This window comes from Lactuca virosa, chromosome 4 (genome assembly GCF_052849685.1).
Source record: "Lactuca virosa cultivar CGN04683 chromosome 4, Lactuca_virosa_CGN04683_v6, whole genome shotgun sequence".
In the NCBI taxonomy this organism is placed as follows: Eukaryota; Viridiplantae; Streptophyta; class Magnoliopsida; order Asterales; family Asteraceae; genus Lactuca; species Lactuca virosa.
In genome coordinates this window covers 158,664,281-158,670,547 of record NC_136429.1, presented here as the reverse complement: position 1 = coordinate 158,670,547, position 6,267 = coordinate 158,664,281, and the positions used below count along the sequence as shown (strand labels likewise).

The 6,267-nt window shown below is 33.8% G+C and overlaps 1 long non-coding RNA gene across 4 annotated transcripts; it reads left to right on the top strand.

The window, feature by feature from the left end:
* The first annotated feature begins 782 nt into the window (after window positions 1-782).
* Window positions 783-5,822, top strand: LOC145107623 (uncharacterized). Of its 4 annotated transcripts, none has more exons than XR_013707913.1 (3): window positions 818-2,896; window positions 3,206-3,265; window positions 5,560-5,822. It is a non-coding gene; the product is annotated as an uncharacterized LOC145107623 (long non-coding RNA). The 4 variants fall into 4 exon arrangements; XR_013707911.1 differs by having other exon boundaries at window positions 818-2,927; XR_013707912.1 differs by having other exon boundaries at window positions 819-2,865.
* Window positions 5,823-6,267: the final 445 nt, after the last annotated feature.

Sequence of the window (6,267 nt, the reverse complement as noted above, 5' to 3'; positions counted from 1 at the left end):
AACTCGTTAATTTTTTTGGTCGACCGATGGTGTATTCGTGTTTGCAGTACTAGAGAGAGCATTGGTGCTATAAATTTTACAAGGCTAAGAGCATCCATAATATATGCTTTTTGTAGTTTTTTTAAAAGCTTTTTTTTTCATGAAATCGGAAAAGCTATTGTCGTAACATTTTAAATATTAGTTTTTTCATAGAGCTTCTTATTTAACAAGCTCTTACCAATAGCTTAAACAACTCACTTAAATAATCCATAAGAAGTTATTTGAAAAAATCTATCTATTGTAGATTTGTAGATATATCAATGAGTTTTTTTTTTAGCTTTCTTTTACTAAAGAGTTCCATTAAAAAAAATTCTTCTATTATGGATGTCGTAATTAGTCTTTCTACTTAAATATCCACTTCCTTTTTACTCTATGACATATGTTGGATGACACAAAAACCTAATAAACTTCTTTACCTAAATCATTCAGCTACCACACATAAATAATTAACTTATCGTTTAATGTAAGTGCGTTTGAGATGTATAATATACGAAAACAAAAGTATCAAAGTATCATAGATGAAAAACAAAAGTGTACAACCGATTATCTACTACATAATGAATCGAGTTCAAAACATTTTGTTCAAAGATGAGAAAACTTTATTTTTGGAGAATAGGTAAACCGTTTTCCAAAAATCATATATATCTTCTAAAGTCAAATCATCATCTTCTCATAAATATCTTCCACCACATGAAATGAAAACAAAATATAACAAAAAACATCATGTTCAACAATCGTGAAATTATGGACTAAAAGAATAATAAAATCACCAAATTGATCCCATATAAAGCCTTGTTTGATAACCCTCTTACTGGTCCAGTAAGAGGTGAGCTCTGACTCGGTCCGAGTCAGTACGTTTAATACGACCACTTCATGCTTCTTACCCGGTCCATGTGCATCTGATTCAGTCGTCCATAAAATAAAGTTGACCGGAAAAACAACCTCATTTGCCCTTATTTTAAAAACGGCTCCTCCTCCTTCTTGTTGCCTTAGACGACGATAACTCCTCCCACCTCTTACATATCTTCCAACGATGGCGAATCCTCCCACATCCGATCTGCTCCTTCACGCCTCTATCCAACGCCGCCTCACCTAGTCACCTGACCCCTCCGGCCTCCTTCCAACAAGACTCACATACCCTTTTCCCTGATTCCTTCTTCCCCGCCGAACCTTCAAGGTACCATCTGAGCGACACACACATCTAACGCCCTCCTCCACCAACGTCTCCCTCCCTCGCCAACGTCTCCCTCCTCCGCCAGTGCCACCCTCCTCCGCTACCCTTTGTAGCATCGACACACCAAAATCGGGGTGCGTGCTTGTTAGTTCATCTGTAATTGAGGTGTGTGTCGATGTCTAACATCCAAACATGATTAAAATTAACTATTTTTTCTGCTTGTGTGTTTATTTGTGAATAGAGCATGTGGACTCCCTTTCGTTGTTTCCCTTTATCATATATTTTCGAAAATTGAATTTCCAACTTCAAATTTTGTGTTCTTTAATTAAAAAAGTATATATGTAATCTCAGTTTTTGCGCTTAAGTTTTTAAATATATAAATGTGCAGACCTTTGTTGGTTACCTTTTCTTTTTGTCATAGAGAGTGTCGAACTCTGTCTCTATGGGTTTGATAATTTTGGATGCATGTCTGTTCTTAGTGGTGCATCTTGTTTTGATTAACAGACTTAGGGGCTATTTGATAGTTATTGACTAGGTAAGATCTGACTGAGTTACAACCTGACTGGTCAGAAGCTCCGACTACATCCCGAAACCATGTTGTTTGATTACGCATTTGACTAACTGTGAAAAATGACAATTTCACCCTTCTGTATGGTTTTGTGTTTTTTTTTTGTTTTGTGCCGAATAAAATTTATCGGTTTGAGAAAAAAAAAGTTATCGATAATCGTATATTGTACAAATATTATAAATTGGACAAATATTGTAAATAGTAACAGAATGCTATAAGAAACAGATCAAAGTAGAATGCTATTACAAACAAATCAAAGAAAATACAATGGTTTAATAAAAATAAACACAATTACAATGTTGTAATAACATGACAGCCTCCATCAAAATCTCTGATATCATACCCATTAGACCAACATTTCCACAACCATATACAAAGTCTATCTACCTACTCACCTGCAATTACAAAAATAAACAAAATAAAGCACAATTTAATCAAAATCAAAAACCAATTTTATATCAAAAAAACCGAATTCTTAAAATCTTTTCATCAAACAAATGGTGCACCACCAAGAACTGTCATATATTCAAACACCAGTTTGATAACAAGAAATCAAATTCTAAGGCCTTGTTTGATAACCCTCTTACTGGGTCCAGTAAGAAGTGGGCTCTGACTCGGTCCAAGTCAGTACGTTTGATACGACCACTTCATGCTTCTTACTTGGTCCATGTGCATCTGATACGGTCCTCCATAAAATAAAGCTGACTGGAAAAACAACATCATTTGCCCTTATTTTAAAAACGGATCCTCCTCCTTCTTGTTGCCTTAGACGACGAGAACTCCTCCCACCTCTTACATTTCTTCCAACGATGGCGAATCCTCTCACATCCGATCTGCTCCTTCACGCCTCTGTCCAAATCCGCCTCACCTAGTTACCTGACCTCCGGCCTCCTTCCAACGGTAGACTCACATACCCTTTTCCCTGATTCCTTCTTCCCCGTCGAACCTTCAAGGTACCATCTAAGCGACACACACATCTAACGCCCTCCTCCACCAACGTCTCCCTCCCTCGCCAACGTCTCCCTCCTCCACCAGTGCCACCCTCCTCCGCTACCCTTATTAGCATCAACACACCAAAATCGAGGTGCGTGCTTGTGTGTTCATCTAAAATTGAGGTGTGTGCTTGTGTGTTCATCTGTAATTGAGGTGTGTGTTTGTGTGTTCATCTATATTTGATGATGTCTAACATCCAAAGATGATTAAAATTACCTATTTTTGCTGCTTGTGTGTTTATTTTTGAATAGAGCATGTGGACTCCCTTTTGTTGTTTCCCTTTATCATATATTTCCGAAAATTGAATTTCCAACTTCAAATTTTGTATTCTTTAATTAAAAAAATATATATATAATCTCAGTTTTTGCGCTTAAGTTTTTAAATATATAAATGTGCAGACCTTTGTTGCTTACCTTTTCTTTTTGTCATAGGGAGTGTCGAACTCTGTCTCTGTGGCTTTGATAATTTTGGATGCATGTCTGTTCTTAGTGGTGCGTCTTCTTTTGATTAACAGACTTAGAATTTGATTTCTTGTTATCAAACTGGTTTTTGAATATATGACAGTTCTTGGTGGTGCACCATTTGTTTGATGAAAAGATTTTAAGAAATCGGTTTTTTTGATATGAAATTGGTTTTTGATTTTGATTAAATTGTGCTTTATTTTGTTTATTTTTGTAAGGAAAAACCGTAAAAAAACCCAACCTATTATCATCTCATGCTCGAAAAAACCATTATGTTATTTTTTTGTATGATAAAACCATTGTATTTGTTGATTATGCTTAAAATAAAACCTTGTAACCGGAAAAGCCTTGATAGCCGGTTACCTAAAATTTGTGACATCACAAAAACCCAACCTATTATTCTCTAATGCTCGAAAAAACCATTATGTTATTTTTGTACAAAAAAATCATTTTATTTTCTAATTTTGTACAATAAAACCCCTTTATGTTTTGATTTTTACAACAAAACATTTTATTTACCCCTTTATGTCCCATATTTTTTCCTTTTGAGGAATGGTATTTTGATAAATATCGCATTTATCGTTACGGTTGCACACTGTCCAATAAGAGAAGTTTTTAAGAAGGAAAAATATAGTTAGCTTCCTTGATTTCTAATTTTGTTATGTTTTATACTCATCATGTATCTCTTTTCCACCAGTGGTGTTAAGTTCTTATAAACAACTGATCATTATATTGTAGTGTTGTGTTATTTGTAACTTCTACTTCATATATAAAATCAATGAGAAATTTAGAAGTTATCATGGTATCAAGTGTTTCCTAGGCAATCCCTCTTATAAAATATATCACATAAAATATATCACTTCACTCCTTGGCAATTTTCTCTCTCGTGTTGACATGTCTTCATGTAATCCTTGTAGTACACCCTCATGATCTAAACCCAAGCTCTCCATAGTTGGAAACCATGTCTTTGATCCTACTCTCTATCAAAGTCATGTTGGAGCTCTCCAGTATCCGACATTCACTCCTCGGATATTGCTTATGCGGTTCAACAAATATGTCTCTTTATGCATGATCCTCGTGAACATAATTTTCTTGCTCTAAAATGTATACTTCCGTACCTTTAGGGGACTTTGTCTCTTGGTCTTCATCTTTGTCCTCAGACATGCCGCTCTACTTTTGTAGTTTGTATCTTTGTTGGTGACAATCATGTTTCTTGGTCCTCCAAAAGGCAACACATCATGTAGAGGTCTAGTGCCGAAACTGAGTACAGGGGGTAGCCAATGTTGTAGTTAAAGTTGTTTGATTTCACAATATTCTCGAGTTGTTATGTCTATTATCTCGTACTACTGTTGATTTTTGTGACAATGCAAGTTTTATGCACCTAACTACAAACCCAAGTACATCACAAAATTACCAAACATGTGAAATCGATTTATATTTTGTTAGGGAACATGTTGCTATTGGTCATATACACGTACTTCATGTTTCTTCTACTCACCCGTTTGCTGATATTTTTACTAAAGGATTACCTACATAATTATTTTTGGACTTTCAGGACAATTTAAGCATTTATGAACCTCCCGCTCAAATTGAGGGGAAGTGTTAAACTATTATTTATTGGATAGTTTAGGTCTTTTTATCATGATATAGTGTAGAGTTCTTTATGTAATTGTACAATATTGGTTGTAACATTTATAGCAAAGGAATACATCAGAAACCCTAACATGGTTATTTTCACAAACCAAACACACAATTTTTTTATTATGACAACTTCAGTGTTGTATACTTGAAATCAATTCTTGTGTAGTGTTGTATACTTGAAATTAATTCTTGCGCAACATCGACGCATGAAATACATATTATATTGACATTCGCTTTGTTCAGGATCAAGTATCTTTGGGGTTAGTTTGTATTTTTCATAACCTGTAATTTATTTTTAAGTGGAATTAATCAATTAAAAGTTTACCTATTATATTTTATCAAGAGAAAAATACATGGCATAAAAGGGAAGATAATTAATCATTGTACAAAATCATAACATAAAAGGGTTTTATTGTACAACATCAAAAAATAAAATGGTTTTTTTGTACAAAAAATAATATAATGGTTTTTCCGAACATTAGAGGATAATAGGTTGGGTTTTTATGATGTCACAAATGTTATGTAACCGGCTATCAAGGGTTTTCCGGTTACAAAGCATTATTTTAGGCATGATCAACAAATAAAATGGTTTTATCATACATAAAAATAATATAATGGTTTTTTCGAGCATTACAGGATAATATGTTGGGTTTTTCTAAGATTTCCTCTTTTTGTAATTGCAGGTGAGTAGGTAGATAGACTTTGTATATGGTGGTGGAAATGTTGGTCTAATGGTATGATATCAGAGATGATGGAGGTTGTCATGTTATTACAACATTGTAATTGTGTTTATTTTTATTAAACCATTGTATTTTATTTGATTTGTTTGTAATAGCATTCTACTTTGATTTGTTTCTTATAGCATTCTGTTTCTATTTACAATATTTGTCCAATTTATAATATTTGTACAATATAAGATTATCAATAACTTTTTTTCTTTCTCAAACCGATAGATTTTATTCGGAACAAAACAAAACAAAAAAAAAACACAAAACCATACAGAAGGGTAAAATTGTCATTTTTTACAGTCAGTCAAATGCGTAATCAAACAACATGGTTTCGGTCGGAGGTAGATGTAGTCAGAGCTTCTGACCCAGTCAAGCTCTAACTCAGTCAGATCTTACCCAGTCAACAACTATCAAACAACCCCTAACTCTTTAAAGAAAACCAACATCTCCACTATCATCATGGACTTGAAACTGAACTTAAACCATTAATATGTTAATACACTCTTCATTTGTATGAATATGAGAATATTTGGAAACTATTTCATTTCTTACACTTATGTCGTCAAACTTCTCTACTTGACCTAATAAATTGTTGGATGTGAAATTTGATTGACACCATATCTTCAACATGATATTTTATTTATATTAAGTATTGTGTTCACA